Source organism: Mauremys mutica, chromosome 1 (genome assembly GCF_020497125.1).
Source record: "Mauremys mutica isolate MM-2020 ecotype Southern chromosome 1, ASM2049712v1, whole genome shotgun sequence".
In the NCBI taxonomy this organism is placed as follows: Eukaryota; Metazoa; Chordata; order Testudines; family Geoemydidae; genus Mauremys; species Mauremys mutica.
The window spans coordinates 333,221,299-333,240,153 of NC_059072.1; the positions used below are offsets into that span (position 1 = coordinate 333,221,299).

Sequence of the window (18,855 nt, forward strand, 5' to 3'; positions counted from 1 at the left end):
CAATGCATCACATTCTGCCAGCATGAGATGTTGTGACTAGCTAGACACAACAGCAGAGAAGTGCTGACAGAATAAGAACTTTAAAGAATTCAAGGAGAGCTCACCTCTCACAGGTCATCAAAAACATTTACCATACAACCCGGGAAAGCTTTGACTGAATCATTTGAAGAAGTGGCACAATGGCCCTGCATAATGCATAATGCCCAGCCACAAGATCTGTGTCAATGTAATGAATAAGAGATGACAGAACATCTAAGAAAATCTTGTAGTGGGTTAATCTTATAGAAATAGCATTGCTGGGGGAGGGAAAGGAGAGAAGGGGATTCAGTTTTAGTTACTCAGATAGAAGCAGGTTTCTGAAAAATGTAATTTAGAAAGCATGCCTCTGCCACTCCTTTCCACACACAAAAGCTAAAGCTACCTTTGGTGGATACAAGTCCATGACTGTTGATAGCTGCATTGAGCTTGTCATAGTCTCTACAAGATTATACTACTCAGATGAAAATTCTGAATAGCTCCTTCCCTTCAGACTCAGGTATCTAATTTCTAAGACATCATAATAAAAAAGAAACTCTTTCTCCTATAGGTCTATCAATGGCATCCCACTCAGACAGCAGGGAGATTACATCATTCTTCAGGATTCAGGTCTCCCCTCAACAGAAGCTATCACTAAACAACCATTTGAATGGTTTATATTTAGCAGACCACTATCCATGCATCATACCTCTATCTCTGCATCATACCTCTATCCATTGCATTTATTCCACCTTTTTACCTTTCCCTGAGGTTAGTTGTTTCAGAATAAGTTACTCATATTTCTCTAGACAAGATTTCCTCTGAGAAAAGGTCAGGGGATAATACTGTGCTCTTGGGAAAGTGTCCAAGATAATAGCGAACTAAAGAAATCCAGAGGTTCATATGAAAAATAAAACAAAGTACAAGCTCACGGAGCAACCTTAACTGTAGTCAGCAGTGGTTGGTATAATGGGCCTGAGGCACCAGTGAATTACTCCAATTTTATCCTGGAGTAATACCACTGAGAACCATTGGAGAAAGGCAATGGTTAATCAGGTCCAGTGTGCCATGGAAGAATCAATCAGTCATGAGACAGTTGTCCACTGTATGGGCCTGAATTTCCACTATGCTTTGCCCCTTGTGCAGTCATTTACGTTTATTTCTGTATTCGTATTACAGTAGCACATATTGATTGAGGCCACACTGTGTTAGGCACTGTACGGTGTAGAGATGGTCCTCGCATTGAAGAACTTACTGTCTAAAGAGGCAAGGACTGAAAAAATGTGGGAGGAGAAACAAGTTCAGTAAGGAGAAGTGAGTTGCCCAAGGTCACAGGACCATGGCAGAGCTGGCAGTAGAACCCACCGGTGACATTCTGGCCTCACTGAAGTCAATGCCAAAACTCCCATTGATTTTAGTAGGCCCAGGATTTCATCTCAGGTCTCTGAAGTCCTAGTCTAGTGCTCTATCCATTAGACCATGCTGCTTCTCAAGTGACCATAAAGGTAAATTTACTCTATCACAAGTGTGAGTGACTGAAATTCTGATTTCACAGCATTTTACACCGTCTTTACACACATGTGGCACATGAAGACTGAAGGCTGTGGGGAATCAGGCCTGATGTTTGCATGGTGACTAATAGAAACAACCACATGTTATAGATTAGAGAGTTTCTACCACATTACACATGAGTAGGTACTATGGATGAGTGAATTTTGAAACCACAGGAACATAGTAGCAATCAACCCTTTTGAGGTTCATATTCTCTAAGGGCATGGGTACACTTGTAAGTTAGAGTGCATTAAAGCAGCCCTGTGTGCTCTAACTCACGACGTGTCCACACTGGCAAGTCACACAGAGTGCACTGACTCCATGGCTGCAGCGCTCCTGGTAATCCTCTGGGAAATTTGAAAATCCCCTTCCTGTTTGCTCAGCAAGGCATGGAGTGCTCTCAGTGCATCTTTCCAGGTGACCATGCTGCCATGTGCCAGGTGATCTCCAGTATGGAGCAATGGCGAGGTGCTGGACCTCATCAGTGTTTGAGGGGAGGAAGCTGTCCAGTCCCAGCTGCACTCCAGCTGTAGGAATTACGATACCTTCGGGCAGATATCAAAGGACATGATGAAAAGGGGCCATGACTGGGACGCACTGCAGTGCAGGGTTAAAATGAAGGAGCGGTGGAATGTGTACCGCAAAGCCCGTGAGGCAAACCGCCGCTCTGGTGCTGCCCCCGCGAGCTGCTGTTTCTACAAAGAGCTGGATGCAATACTGGGGGGTGACCCCATCTTCACTCCAAGGACCACCATAGACACTTCAGAGCCCAGTTCAACAAGGCAGGAGGAGGAGGAAAGCATGAGCAAGGGTGCTGAGGAGGAGGGGGACAGCCTGGCATCCATAGATGCGTGCAGCCAGGAGCTGTTCTCAAGCCAGAGGGAAGGTAGCCAGTCGCAGTGGCCGGTGCTTGGGGAAGGACAAACACCAGAGGAGGTGCCCGGTAAGCGGCTTTTATTTTGGGAAGGAAGTTATTCGGTGCGGGCCCTTGGGGCAAGGAGAGTTAAGGCTGCATGCATGCCTAGATGCGGAAGAGGGCACTGATGTGCTCTCTCACATTGCAGTAATTGACCTCAGCGATCTCTTCAAAGGTCTCATCCAGAAGCTGTGCAATGCGCTTGAGCAGGGTCCTTGGGAGCGCTATTGTACTCCTTGTCCCAGTCAGTCTAATATGTCCGCGCCACTGTGCCATGAGGGACGGGGGGACCATTGCTGCATGCAGGCAAGCTGCATATGGGCCGGGGCGGAAGCCGCATTGTAGTAGAAGACCCTCCCTTGCTTCCCAGGTCACCCTCAGCAGCGAGATATCTTCCAGGACGAACTCCTGTGGAAAGTGTGGGGACAATGTTCAGTAAAGGGGCCTCCTGCAGCTGTTGGCTCTCCCCAAGGCACAGAACCCCAGATGACAGACGGGCATGAAACAATCAGTCCCCCTTGACCCTGTGCTTACTCACCATTTTGGGGCTCCTGTGGGTTATGTGTGCTTGCTTTGAGATGGGCAAATCCTGCTCTTGTTAGACTGTGATTGTCTTTAAGTATGGGTGAATCATTGCTCTGTCTGTTGTGAACAATGCTGCCTCTGTTAAGTGTTGCATTTTGCGTTTACAGATGCAACCTTGAGATCTCAGCCATCCATGTTATCACTGGCCAAAAGACTCCAAAGAAATAGGAAGAGGCCACATAAAAGCAAAGAAGACATGCTGCGTGAAGTTATGTAGGAGTCCCTTAATGAAAATCAAAAAGCACAGGAATGGCGGGAGAGTGAAAGGAGGGTCTGCCAGCAGAATGCGGCATGCCGGCACCAAAGCATGGAGCAGCTGATAAGCATTATGGAGCGCCAAGCGGACTCGATCCAGGAGCTCGTAGCCATGCAGGGGAGCACTACCGCACCCGCCCTCCCCACAGCCCTTGTCCTAAAACTCTTTTCCTTGTGCCTCCATGTCACCTCCAACCCACTTTCCCCAACATCCGGGTTCTTATCACCACTAGCTGCTTCCAACACCTGTAGCTTCACCACCCAGCCCTGCAAACTATGACCCTTACTCACTGCACTCAACCCCCATCACCATGCATTTTAGCCAGCCTGAAGTGCAGCACTCATTGCACAGCACTCCAGACAGGAAGGCTGAGTATGAGAACAGGACATATGCAAATCTGTGATTTTACCATTCCCGACCTCACTCCCTTGCCCTTTCTGTTTCCCAAGCAGTTGCGTTTTTTTTCAATAAACAAATTTTATTTTAAATAAATGGCTTTTTTGGCTTTGACAACATTCTTTATTAATGCATTAAGTAAAAGATACCTTAGCCCAGGAAAGCAAAAGGCACTGCAAGTCAGTGTAGCAAGCACAGTTTCCTACTAACATTGGAACCACTGCACTTCACTCCTGTGCAGGGCATCAAACCTTACTGATGGCTTTCAGCCTCAAATTGTTCCTTCAAGGCATCCCTAATCCTTGCAGCCCCGTGCTGGTCCCCTCTAATAGCCCTGCTCTCTAGCTGTTCAAATTCAGCCTCCAGGTGTTGAACCTCTAAGTTCCATGCATGAGTGAATCTTTCACCCTTCCCTTCACAAATGTTATGGAGGGTACAGCACACGAATATAACTGATGTTGTCATAGGCTAGGTCCAGCTTCCCATACAGACAGCGCCAGCGGCTCTTTAAATGGACAAAAGCACACTCCACAGTCATTCTGCACCAACTCAGCCTGTTGTTGAACCACTCCTTGCTGCTTTCAAGTCTCCCTGTGTAGGGTTTCATGAGCCACAGCATTAAAGGGTAAACAGGGTCTCCAAGGATCACAATGGGCATGTTGACTGGTGATCTGGTCTCGGAAAAAAGTTCTGACTTGCAGCTTCCTGAACAGGCCAGTGTCATGCGTCAGATGCGTGCGTCATGCACCTTTCTGGGCCAGCCTGTGTTAATGTCAATGAAACACCCACAGTGATCCACAAGCGCCTGGAGAACCATAGAGAAATCATAGAATCTTAGAATATCAGGGTTGGAAGGGACCTCAGGAGATCATCTAGTCCAACCCCCTGCTCAAAGCAGGACCAATTCTCAACTAAATCATCCCTGCCAGGGCTTTGTCAAGCCTGACCTTAAAAACTTCTAAGGAAGGAGATTCCATCACCTCCCTAGGTAACCCATTCCAGTGCTTCACCGCCCTCCTAGTGAAAAAGTTTTTCCTAATATCCAACCTACACCTCCCCCACTGCAACTTGAGACCATTACTCCTTCTTCTGTCATCTAGTACCACTGAGAACAGTCTAGATCCATCCTCTTTGGAATCCCCTTTCAGGTAGTTGAAAGCAGCTATCAAATCCCCCCTCATTCTTCTCTTCTGCAGACTAAACAATCCCAGTTCCCTCAGCCTCTCCTCATAAGTCATGTGCTCCAGCCCCCTAATCATTTTTCTTTCCAATTTTTCCACATCCTTCTTGTAGCGTGGGGCCCAAAACTGGGCACAGTACTCCAGATGAGGCCTCACCAATGTCGAATAGAGGGGAATGATCACGTCCCTCAATCTGCTGGCAATGCCCCTACTTATACAGCCCAAAATGCCGTTAGCCTTCTTGACAACAAGGGCACACTGTCGACTCATATCCAGCTTCTTGTCCACTTTAACCCCTAGGTTCTTTTCTGCAGAACTGCTGCCTAGCCATTCGGTCCCTAGTCCGTAGACGTGCATGGAATTCTTCCGTCCTAAGTGAAGGACTCTGCACTTGTCCTTGTTGAACCTCATCAGGTTTCTTTTGGCCCAATCCTCTAATTTGTCTTGGTCCCTCTGTATCCTATCCCTACCCTCCAATGTATCTACCACTCCTCCCAGTTTAGTGTCATCTGCAAACTTGCTGAGAGTGCAGTCCACGCCTTCCTCCAGATCATTAATGAAGATATTAAACAAAACCGTCCCCAGGACCGACCCTTGGGGCACTCTGCTTGATACTGGCTGCCAACTAGACATGGAGCCATTGATCACTACCCATTGAACCCGACGATCTAGCCAGCTTTCTATCCACCTTATAGTCCATTCATCCAGTCCATACTTCTTTAACTTGCCAGCACGAATACTGTGGGGGATCATACCAAAAGCTTTGCTAAAGTAAAGGAATAACACATCCACTGCTTTCCTCTCATCCACAGACCCAGTTATCTCCTCCTTGATGAATCCATGCTGACTGTTCCTAATCACTTTCCTCTCCTCCTTGATTCCTTGAGGACCTGCTCCATGATTTTTCCAGGTACTGAGGTGAGGCTGACTGGTCTGTAGTTCCCCAGATCCTCCTTCTTCCCTTTTTTAAAGATGGGCACTACATTAGCCTTTTTCCAGTCATCTGGGACCTTCCTCGATCACCATGAGTTTTCAAAGATAATGGCCAATGGCTCTGCAATCACATCCGCCAATTCCTACCAAAGCACCCTCAAAATACCCCTTCTGATTTATGTACTTGGAGGCTAGGTGGGCTGGTGCCAGAATTGGAATATTGCCATCTATTGCCCCTCCACAGTTAGGGAAACCCATTTGTGCAAAGCCAGCTACAATATCATGCACATTACCCAGAGTCACGATTCTTCTAAGCAGGATGCAATTAATGGCCCTGCAAACATGCATCAAAATGATTCCAACAGTTGACTTTCCCGCTCCAAACTGGTTAGTGACCAATCGGTAGCTGTCTGAAGTTGCCAGCTTCCAGATTGCAATAGTCACCCACTTCTCCACTGGCAAGGCAGCTCTCAATCTTGTGTGCTTGCGCCACAGGGTGAGGGTGAGCTCCTCACACAGTCCCATGAAAGTGGCTTTTCTCATCCGAAAGTTCTGCAGCCACTGCTTGTCATCCCAGACTTGCAGGACAATGTGATCGCACCACTCAGTGCTTGTTTCCCAAGCCCAAAAGTGGTGTTCCACGGTGGCGAGCATGTCCGTGAATGCCACAAGCAATCTCATGTCATATGCATTACGTGAGTCGATATCATCGTCAGACTCCTCACTGTCAGTTTGTAGCTTAAGGAGTAACTTGACTGCCAAACATGACATGATGGCAAGACCCATCAGCATATTCCTCAGCACTTCGGGATCCATTCCCGCAGACTGAAAGGGAAGACAGAGTGTGCAGTACAAAAAACATTGAAAGATGGTGCCAAATATGGACGGAAGCAGAGGGATTGCTGGGATGCGAAGCAATGCATCATGGGGCGTTGGGACAGGACCCAGAATGCCCTGCACTCCTCACACCCTTCCAACAAGCCACAGTGCCAGAATGGGAAAAGGTGCTCTGTGGGATAGCTGCCCATAATGCACAGCTCCCAAAGCCACTGCAAGAGCTGCAAATGTGGCCATGCCACTGTGCTTGCAGCTGAGAGTGTGGACACACTTCAGCGCTTTCCCTGCTGTGCTCTCTGAGGGCTGATTTAACTCACTGCGCTCTACATCTGCAAGTGTAGCCATGCCCTTAGGAACTGACTTTCTGCCAATGTCTATCAGGTGTTGTCAGTTACATTCCCAAGCTAGGTTCATGTTCCTACATCAGGAAGAGCAAACACCATATAGGGGCTAGGCATGGGCGGCGCATAATGGAGGCTGGAGGTGGCTAAGCCTCCCCAAACCTCTGCTAACGCTCCCCGCTGTGGCCTCAGGGCTGGGCCATGGCAGGGCTCAGAGCTCCAGCCAGATGGTCAGGGCTCAGGGTTTCTTTGACCGGTTGTGGCTCGGGCAAGCATGCCAGGGCTCAGGGCAGCTCGGGCAGGCGCTGGAGAGCTTGGGACTCCTCTGGCCCTGGCGGAGCAGGGGGGGGGACAGAGTGTGGAGGTCTCAGGTGGAAGGGGCAGGGCAGAGGCAGGGCAGGGGCTAGCCTCCAAATGGCAGGGCGGGGGAGAGTTCACATGCTGCCCAAAGAGAAACAGGAGAGAGAACTGCCACACCCCCTGGAGAGACATTGAAGAGGAATTCTCAGCATGAGCCTCCCACTTTCTTGGCCTCTGTGAGTAGCGGAAGACAAGGAATAGTTTCCTTCTCTGGCTCTGATGGGTTGTAAATATATCTATTTTCCTCTCTCTTCCTTCCTAGGTGAAAGGGAGTGAAGATGCCAGCTACCTTCTGACTTTCACAGCCCATTTCCTCTGGACACTAATTTCAAAAATGGCCTCCATACTAATTGACTTCTTCAAAGGTGGCAGACTGCCTGCAACTCTGCCTGTTTGCTGGCCTCTTTGAAGATGATAGGCACGTGGCCCTGCAGTTAAACACAAGCACAGAGTAGGAAGAGAACACACACCCTGCCAATTGTGCTGCACCACAAGGCACAGGTAGGAAACCTAAAGAAAAACCCAGATACTGCATAAAACCAAGCAGCAAAAGTCTGAACTGTGGCTGCATAATTAATGACTTCATTCCAGTTTCAAATGCATTTCAAAGCCCCTAAAAGAATTTCTTCCCTGTTTTAAAATCCCCTTATTGTGTCTTCTGGGTGAGTTTACACTTGGATCTTAATATATGGCTATAACTTTCTCTTTGTCTTTTCATACTCCCAGCCATCCATGTCTTTTGTAATTGAGAAGAACAACTAGTTTTACCAAAAGGAAACTCAAATGGATTGCTGACTAAGGTCAGTGCCTGCGGAGTTTGTGTTGGTCTGAACCCAGAAGATGTCACTGCAGACAATAAAAAGTGTTGGATATAGTTGTAAATTGTGCGAGGAGTTGTTTTGATTAGTTATTTAAGCTACTTGAGTTCTTGTGCTGATTACTTTTACAACATACAGGCCTTAAACTTGTTTTTTTATGCTAGGCTTGGTATGTATTTTCCTACAAAATTAAATATACCCCCCAAAAAATCTGTAATGACTCCCTATCTTTTGGGTCAGCAGTATTATCAATGGCTTGTATTCATTGTGGATCAATCTGTAATTCCTGACTAGTCAGTTTTTCTCCTTGAAATGTTAACTCTTGCATGCTAAATGTACATTTTTTTTGTTACGTTTCAGTCCTGCTTCTTTTGCAATAGATAATTCTTTAGTTAATCTTATATCATCCTTCTCTAAAATTGTTACTAGTATATTATCTACATACACTTGTGTGGCATCTATATTTTAAAAAATATTTTGTACTGCTCTATGAAAAACTTTTGGAGTTGAACATAATACAAAAGGTAATCTTTTAAAACAATAATGTCCAAAAGGTGTGTTAAACATCCATAGCAATAGACTGTCTTGATCCAATGATATTTGCCAAAATATATCTGAAGCATCTAAAGAAGAAAAGTGATTTGCTCCCGACATTTGTCCAGATATTTCTTCCCACGTAGGCATTTTAAAATGTTCCCTTTTAACTTAAGAGAGACAAGATGGGTGGGGTAATATCTTTTATTGGACCAACTTCTGCTGGTGAGAAAGACAAGCTTTCAAGCTCACACAGAGTTTTTCTTCAGGTCTGGAAAATGTACTCAGAGTGTCACAACTAAATATAAGGTGGAACAGATTGTTTAGTATAAATAGTTAATACATACTTCAAGGAACATTCAAGGTGATATGTCCCATTAACACCCTTCCAGTAACAGGGAGAAAAGGAAGGGAGGAGAAAAAAGGCATCTTAGAATGGGGAATTGTTAGTGGGTTATGGATTATTGTAATAAGCCATAAATCCAGTGTCTCTATTCAGTCTATGATTTTTAGTGTCTAGCAAAGGTATGAATTTAAGCTCTCAGACTCATCTTTTAAAGGTGTTGTGTAGACTTCCTGTTTGCTGTTTTGTTGCCAGGAATGACACGCTCAGCATATGAGCTCTCCACACTGAGGAATGTCAAAGCTTCCTGGAGCTTTAAAAGGGGAGGGGTTCATGCCTGCAGGGCAACTGAGTTCATAACAGTGAGCAGAGCGGTCACGGCAGGCATTGTGGGATACTGGGGGAGGTCAGTTATGGCAACATAATGAACAGCAGGGTCTACACTGACACTTTGTCGCTTTAACTTTGCCACAAAAAGCTTTATGCCACTCATCAAGGTGGTTTTATTTTGTTGGCAAAACAGGAGAGTTTTGCCACAAAAAGTAGCATTGTAGTGTGTCCATCTCCACTGTTTTGTCGGCAAAAGCTGCCTTTTGCCGACAAAACTGAGTAGTGTCGACAAGGCCTTAGATTTAGTGCTAAACATGTTTCTAAACCAAAAATAGAAATATCTTGTCCCTCAACTACTACAAATCTGATGTCTTCTAAATTTTGTTTAACAATGATTTGTAATTTACAAATACCCATAACTGGATTTTTTTCACCACTATAAGATTGTAAATTAATATATATTTGTTCCCTTACTACAGGTTTTACTTTTAGACATTTTATAATTTCATCTGAAATTGGCTTGTGAACCTGAATCTATTGTATAAAACATGGAATAGAATTTGTTTACTTTAGAATAGAATTTACTGTTTTATCTGGAACTTTTATGTGGTCTCACAGTGCCCTTCTCAAAGTGTATTTACTTTGGTTGACTGGTGATGTGTTTGAATTACGATTCCACATGGAACAAGAGGTTTTCCACAAAGGAATAGAGTAAGTTTTGAAGGTGAAAGGCAAAGGAATACGCATTGTTTCTGCTTGTGCCCTTTTTAATACTCAGTTATGGTTGGTGACAATAGCCTTGCAACATTTTTGTTGTAGTTGTTTTTGAACAAAATAAACATTCTTTTCCGTTTGTTTGTTTTTTTAAATCAAGTCTGGATTTCTCTCTGTTTTGCTGCTGGACTCCCTGTATTGTAGAATTAGAGTGACACCAAAAATAGGCTGAAAACAGGGGGAGGAAACCTGAGCTGTTGCTTTCCCTCTTTCCTCATTTGGGGAAATGGAATCTTTCACAGACAATGCTTTGCTCACAACTGTTTTTCTGGAGTTTGAATTAAGCAACTTGAAAACCACATTTCCATCTTAAAATGTCATATCAATTATGCTTACAAGTAACCCTTAAAGATATGGTATTAGAAAAATTTTAAAAAATACATTTGTCTCTATTGTCTCACTTTGTGTATAGTCAGTGTTGCTGTTTTGCTGATAACACGCAACCTTCCCAGGAGTCTGAAGGAGAGTGCTTACCAATAACAGCAGCAACAATACAGATGAAACTGAAGAGGTATCTGGGTCTAGAGGGAAAAGAGGTGGGGTTGAGTTTAGTACTGTCCACTCCATGTGTTCAAAAATCATGATTCTAAAAAAAACACCTGGACTCAGCTTAAAAATCATGAGCTTCTTAAAATGATAAATTTTGTGTTCTATTTATTGACTTTGCTTTTGAACCTTTAGGATGTACTTTGGTCACATGTTTTGGTCAAACTTTTCTCTGCAGCCACAAGAGCTACAAACTTTCGTTTTAAAACTGAAAGCTGGAATTTTCATGAAATTACATTATTTTAGGAGCTGGGGCTTCAAGAGAAACAGCCAATGTCATGAGAGTTGGCCCCACTGTACACTGTGATTGGTGGTGGTGCTCTCATGCTCACCTCAAGCACACTTCTAAACGTCAGTAGGGAGAAAGGAAAATAGAATTTTACTAAAATTAGTCAATTTCAAAAATATTCAAGGTGACTGCTCCTTTAGCAAAGTTCTAAACAATCTGACTAAACACTTCTCTTCCCTTCTTAATGAGCACAGATTGCAGTCCCATGCACTTAGCTGCAAAAACTAGGGATGTCCCAGCCTGATATTTCTGTAATGTAAAAAGCAAGCAGGAAAGCTTGCATGCTTTTAAAAATAAAAACGGTTAAAGTAACATTGGTCACAAACAATCTCTCTCATGTGTATGTCTTTAGACCTACATTGGGTTACCCACATTTGCCATCCTTGCCTGTCAACTGCCCTTCTCTCCAAATCTTCCCATTTCATCTTGAGATGCTCATGTATATGTACGTACAGTGTTCATAAACCACAAAGCTATCTAGAAGCTGCATAGAAAAACTGCTTGAATTTCTGGGAAATGACAGTTTGAAGAGTTAAAATGTATTGAGGAATCTGTGATAAGTTATTGAGAGTTCATAAACAGCTGCTGCCTCTTGTATCTTCTTGAACTATTATCATGACCATTCTTCAGCGACAGTAAAAGAAAACTAGGCGTTACTGACAAAAGGAAGGTGACTCACTAGTTCTTCACCCCAATTGCAAAAAAAGCAATTATTGACAGTAAAGCAACAATAAACACTATTGAGTTCTCTTTGGCAGTGGAGTCTCAAATGTTATGTATAAATGTGAGGCAAAACCCTATATTCCACCCACACCTTAAGTGACATAAGGCAATATGGTAATTTCTCCCTAATTTAAAATATTGTGGTTGGTAGTTATAAAATACCCAACAAACCCTTTTAGGATCAGCAGCCCTTCAGTTTTAGTAGCAGGCTGCAGAGAGTTTGCAAAGGGAATGGAAAAGTCAATAGGCAGATTTTTCTCTAGAGATTTAGGATCTGATCCAGCTCCCACTCAAGACTTGAAAAGAAACTGGATTGGACCTTCATGCTGTAGCAAAAGTCTAGAATTTTGCAACAGTTTGAATCCTTGTATCATTGCATTGAGTGTTACTCTAACTATCTGTAAAACCATTTGATTATTCTTATTGACTATTTTATTCATGGAGAAATTCATCCACCCCCAGCCCTCAAGTGAAATCCAGCTAATTGGCATTTATACTGGTGAAATACGAGTTCCTCTTTTTTATATTGCTTTTCCAGCCTCTGATGGAAATACACATCACACATCTAGGCACGTCCCAAATTTCCCTAAAACATATTGTGCACTAAATTTTGCATGATTATGATGAGACAGCCAGGTGGACACAATTTTTCTGTCAGATGGTGTAAAAATTTTGGTATACATGAGGTACATGTCAGGGCACAGAACACCACTGGCAGACACTGTTCTTTGATAGGACAAATCGGACATAAGCAATAGTTGTTATGTTCAGTAACCCTATATGAAAATGGTACTCTGTAGTCTCTGAATTTACTGTTTGGCAAAGTGATCTTTGAACTAGGTCTAATCTGAGCCTCAAGATATTAACTCTTGGGGGAATTTCAATGACATTGACACAGCAGCTTTGTGATCTTGTCTGTGATTTAAATCTCAGCCTTTAGCTCTTCAGAAATGAAAAGGGTGAAAAAAACCAACACCAAAGCCCTTATTCCTGCCAACTGATTAGGTTTTCAATTTTTTCCCCATTAGCAATGGGTGGAAAGCAAATAATGCCTGAGGCCAACAGCTAATTTTCTCTTTGTTATAGATTCCAAAAACAGGTGTTAGCCACACACCCTATGGAAAGGACAACAACCCTTGTGCTAACTCTTCTTGTTGGTTCTGGCTACATATCTGTTTTTCACTTCTGCCGCAGGTTTTTCCTAAGTCCCCACAAAAAAATTAAATCAGTCTGTCTGGTGAAGAGCTGCTGTCAAGCAAACTTTGATGCACATTTGTTCATGTCTTCTATTATTTGAACTGTTTTGAGGAAGTTGACAAACTAGCTTTATTTATCAATGCATTGTTGGCATATTTTTTAGTAAGGTCAGGGGCTGCTGACAAATCTGCACTGAAGCCAGAAATAATGTGTGCTTTGGAACATGCAAATGAACACAACAAGCTTGGCATAAAACTTGTGTGACAATTGTTAGTGCTGCCTTTCCGGAATACAAAGTGCAAAAAGGGATGGAGTTGAAACTGGGTCATTGCTGATTTGTCCATCTCTAGTAACTATTCTGTCACTTTCGTTGACATGAGACCAAACATTCAAAAGGTAAAACATCTAGTTAATAATGCTGTTTGCTAAACGGACAGGAAATGTGAAGACCAAAGAGGTGACTGTCACTGTTGTACTGACCACAGGCAGAATACAAATTGAAGCATGAGAATGTAGCATCTTGCTGTTATTTTGATGCTTTCGAGTCATTTTGCTCATGGTTCAATAGCATTTGAACATGAGGGCAGCATTTTACCTGTGGGCTGCAGTTATTCTTCATCAGGAATTACTTGTAACTAGAACATTTAGCAAACTCGCCTTTTACGAGGTAGCTGGATTTTCAGACAGTTTTTGTTTGCTGTTCATGGATTAAGCCAGCACCATGTCATTTCACAGTGAACAATGTGCCAGGGAAAATAATACGTTAAAAATATTTTGTGAATTAAATTAGTTCTGAGGGATGCGAAGGGAAATAGACCATGGGAGAGGGCAGGCATTTTACAAGCTATTTTTGAATTTGTTGCCAATGATTCTCAATCCAAGATCCTTTTCTGTTGCACTTCTGGGACTTACTAATAGAAATTGCCAGTCACATGGGATGAGCTATGTGGGTTTTTTTACAAGCCTAAATGGAGATTAGAGTCAATGACCTAGGCTAGTCCTCCAAACCATTAGCCCCTCGCCATTTAAATCTCTCCACTTCAAGTGAGTCAATAATACTATCTTTGGATTACATTGCCTCTTGTTTGGCCTTCTGGGGGTGTGAGGGAGTAGGTCTTATTCTCCTACTTGACAGAATAAGGGCTGCTCAGCTGAAAACTCCACTGGAGGCTGGTAGGGTGAGGAAGAGCTGGAGCTATTCACTGAAATGCCCCTTTGTCTGAGGGAAGTTTAGGACAGGGGTTGGGTGTGGGATAGCGATGGCAGAGCCTTCCCAAAAGTGTGTGGGTGGGGCAGGCCCCTCTGTGGCCCCTTCTGCCCAAGGCCTCGCCCCCAGCCCGTGTCCATCCCCACAGGCCCCCTGCCCATGACAGGTGGAGGGTTAGTGGCTCCCCACAGCTGCCCACGTCGTTTTCCTTGACATGGGTCCTGCCAGGTGATGGGGCCTTGGAGCTGCAGCCCGGCCATGGTAAGAGCCATGCAGCCAGGCAGCTGTGGGGAGCTGTGGCGCAGGGCCCCAGGGCAGGGACCTGAGCTGGGAGTTGCTCTGGCCCCCCTCCCCCACCCCAGGCAAGTGGAGAGTCCATGCTGCAGTGCCCCACGCTGTCTGGGCTCCCTGTCTCGGCTCCCGCTGCTGGCCTGGCTGGGGGTGGGGTGGGGTGGCAGGGCCTTTGGGGGGGAAGAGGAGGGGCAGGAGCGGGGAGGCCTGTGCCAAAAAGTGGATCCCTCCCCTCTCCCCCAGTTCTGGCACCCTTGGTGTGGGAGGAACATTGGATCCCACAGCACAAGAAGACAGTAGTAATAACCCCCAATAGTAATAATAATCACCAACCTCAGTTCTGCAAGTGAGCTTAACACAGGACTTGAAGCAGGTAATATTTATTATTTAGACTGCACTCCAGATGTGCTAAGGACATTCCAACCACAGAGGAAGACACAGTCCCTGGCCTGAAGAGAGCCCAGTGAACTACCTACTTGAAACCATCTCAAACAAATTAACATCTTCATTGTTATATGAAGTGACATTATATGACAGACCAACAAAAAAGAAGAAGATTTCAGAGCTATATTCTTCTAGAAAGAGTTGTCATCATTAGTGAAAACATTCTCATTTGGGAAATAAAAGTCTAATTATTTCATTCAAGTCAGAATAAATGTGGAAAGGCGGAGATAAACCTCAGAACATTCTGAGAATCAGTGAAATCAATGGATAAGGACAGGGGGGAAATAGTTGCCATAATTTATATAGATATCAATTTTTTTTGAAAGGGTATTACACAAAGCCTCATTTTTTAGGTTAAAAGGCAGGGTGGAGTGAGTGAGCTATTTCAGAGGATAAAAGACTATTTTGGAGATTGAAGACAAAGGTTACTAGTGAGTGGAAACACTTCAGAATGGAGAGAGGTACATTTGCAGTGCCACTACAATCTGAATTAGGTATAATTTTGTTCTCTTTATATAACAGTTAGCTATAATAAATGAAACACAGTATGGTATCAACTTTTCTGGATAGTAGCAAGTCATGTGCATAGGGAAAGGGGCATGTTCAACACAAAGGAGGAGTGTGACTAAAATATTACAAGCCAGGACTGACAAGTGGTTTGCAGAATTCACTGAGGAGAATTACATGGTAAATGAAACAAAAAAGATCTGGGTAGACAGACCAGGTTCACTGACTGGTATGACTACAATGGACAGATCCACAAACATATTTGGGAATGCAAATACATAGAAAAGATACACTTACTGCAGTGAGGAGTGGAAGGGGACCACAGAAACAGAAAAATGCAAAAGGAAGCAGAGGAGCCAACATATCAGCCTTCTCCATTCCAGCTAAGGTTAAAGCTGCTGGTAGCATCATTAACATCTGTTCTGCACTTTTACTCCTCCAGGGAGGAAAAAAAAGTAGTGGACAAGCATGATGAGGTTAGCTGATGTCATCATGATTCCTGAGTGAGCTGTGGTGCTGGTGGTGAGAATGGACAGAAGAATGGATAGGCAATCCCCTGGGTGTGGCTGGAACTTCCTTTTACTGCATATCCCCAGGATCTCTGGGGTTTGGAGGACATGACCCCCTTTCACTTTCCTCCCAGGAAGAGCTCTCACAGGAAATCTCACTGGCTCCGTTACCAGAGTTTACTCTCTTCTGTTTCTCTCTCTGAGTTTTACTGTGTGAGATGGTACAATATGGCCTTAAGCTATTTGGCATGATCTTTAGAAGCAGTAATACGGGCAAAGCCAATACATTTGTGTATATTGGATTGGACTATGAAACTAGTCCAAATATGATATTTCTTTATATCTAATTGAATGCAATTAGAATCCTCTTTCATTGTTGTCCTAAAACTGCTTTCTCCAGTTGGGACTTTGGTTCAGGATGAAATGGAATATCTAGGCATCTGTATCATGACTTCCAGGAGCTTCACTCGAGTGAATAACAGTATAGAAGAGTGACTGAGAAAGGTGGAAACAGACATGTTTTTAACTACGGGAATATGTGAACAATGAACTCTCTAAAAATGATTCCTTTGAATTATGTACTTAGTGTCTGGTCCAACACCCATTGAAGTCAAAAGGGCCTAATCACGCATGGTTAAGCATATACTTAAGTGCCATGCTGTATTGCTGCCAGACCCTGATGCAGTTGTAACCCACACACCTCCCGGATCGTGCTGCTCTGTCCCATCTAGTGACATTGAGACCACTTCGAGATTAATGAGTCTGTCCTACAGCCTTAGCTAAAGGGCACATGGCTTTTAGCTCATGCAGTAGAGGCTCATGCATTTGGCTCCAGAGTTCTCAGATTCGATCCCGCCCACGATGACTGGGGTCTGTCAATGTTACACAGTAATGTGTTTTCATAAAGTGGAAACAACCTGGATGCAGATTGAGGCAATTAATGCAACTCCTGTAATCCAACTGTATTTCTAACTGAATCTCTGAACTGTGAGTATCAGATATGATAATGTTTTAAAACCCCACATAACTCTGTACCAGCTCCATCTTGGTTTCACTCAAATTTAATAACTGGGAAAGATAAGAAGGTGTAAGTTGCAGTTCTTATATATTTGCTTGATAATGGCTCTTCCAATACTTTTGAAAGCTTCAGAAGTGATTATGATTTTCTTTAGATTCTAAAATGAAAATAAATGCAGCTTAGAAATTGGGTTTAGGATGCTATTTACAACAAGAGCAATGCATACTAGGATACCATTATTTCCTTGGACAAGTCCAGACATGCTACTTTCGATTTATTAATTTTTAGTTAAACAAATTTCAGTAGCCCATATATAGGGTTAAAGATAAAAATGATCCTGAACCACAAGATCCAATCTGTGCTCATGTCCCAGTTGGGTGGATCTGAGTCCTGTTGTGATAACTGGGCCTACACATTTACTCTAAGTGTAAGCTCAACTATAAAAAGTGAGTGAAAGTTCATAAATTGTCATAATGACCTGTTATACAGAATTGTTTAAGAAAAGACGTAAGATGGATACAGAGATGGAATTAATGTAAACAAAAAGGGTTTAGCTGATACCACTCAAGGACTCTGTTAAGATTATGACTAGTAAACAAGAGGAGTAGAAGACTGAAAATCAATGAACCAAAAGTCGTGTGTTAGAAATTGGGTCTATTGGTGGACAAGATAACGAGAGGATGGACTATTCCATCCAACACTCCCTTTTGAGATTGTTAAGAAAAAAAGACTTTTAGGGACAATTAGCAGAAGAAACAGCTTTCTGCCAACAACCGCTGTAGTAAGCTTTGTCATCATGGCTGCCACACAACCATCTCCCGGGACCCCGGACCTTCTTCATACTAGTCCTGATTGATGTCCTGACAAGACTGGGCCAGAGAGAGAGACCCAGATGACACTGTCATGGCTCTGGCCAAAACCCAAACACTCCCTGGGATGTGAGTCTTTGCCTCGCCCCCCGCCAGCTGTGTCTTTTTCCTTCTCCAACGTATTTCTTTCCTTTCCAATCTTGCTCTCTTTGCCTTCTGTTTAATAAAAGTCTGACTTAGCCAGCCAATATTGCATATTTTGTCGCACTGCTGTGAGAAGGAAACCAGACAGGCAACTAAATGCAATGCCCTAAACAGCCTGATGCTAGTATGTTTGACGGGTCTTGGAGTGGCTGATTATAATTGAGATCCCTTCCCTTTATAACTCACTTATCCTCCGCTATTCCCAAGTCAAGGGTCGTATATACTGACCCAATAGCATATCTTGAAAACTAGACCCAATCAATAATTTTAAGCATCATTTTAGTTCTCAGTGACCCAGAATTAGTAAAGTTGGACTACATTTATTTCAGAAGCATTTTGGCTGTAGAGCAGTGTTAGCTGTGTGCTGGGCCTGCGTTTTTTCCAGCAGTGAGGTTGCTGGTGAAAGTCATCGCCAGAGACAGAAATAGCATTTTCTATCTTTGCTGTTCTCTTCTGAACCCTTTTGTGTGTGTTTGTCTTTTGCTCTGTCTTTTAGGAAACAAGATTGGACTTTAACATTAGCAGCAATGACAACAGCTCCAGTCCATCTAAACTAACATATTCTTTTTTCCCCAGAAAGGACAGTTGTTAATACCATCTTTGATACCATTGACAAGACTGTCAAACATGGGTTTTGTTTCCTTCTAAAAACTCTCCAGCTAAAGGCAAGGAATGTTGTTAAAATGAAAGCCTTACTTAATACTTTACTTTTCAAATGCTTTAATTGTTTTCCCTTATTTTCTCTTTCTTTAATGAAAGGTTAAAATGATTTTTACTGGTGCATTTGTCATGGCACTAAGCACACTGAGGTCTCTGTATATAAGAATGGCCATACTGGGTCAGACCAGGGGTCCATCTAGCCCAGTATCCTGTCTTCCAACAGTGGCCAATGCCAGGTGTTCCTGGAGGAATGAACAGAACAGATAATCATCAAGTGATCC

General features: G+C 43.5%; 1 protein-coding gene across 1 annotated transcript in view; it reads right to left on the minus strand.

The window, feature by feature from the left end:
* The window catches only part of CNTN5 (contactin 5), a 1,047,172-nt gene that overhangs the window by 13,392 nt on the left and 1,014,925 nt on the right, over positions 1-18,855 (minus strand). The gene's annotated exons all lie outside the window — the stretch shown is intronic.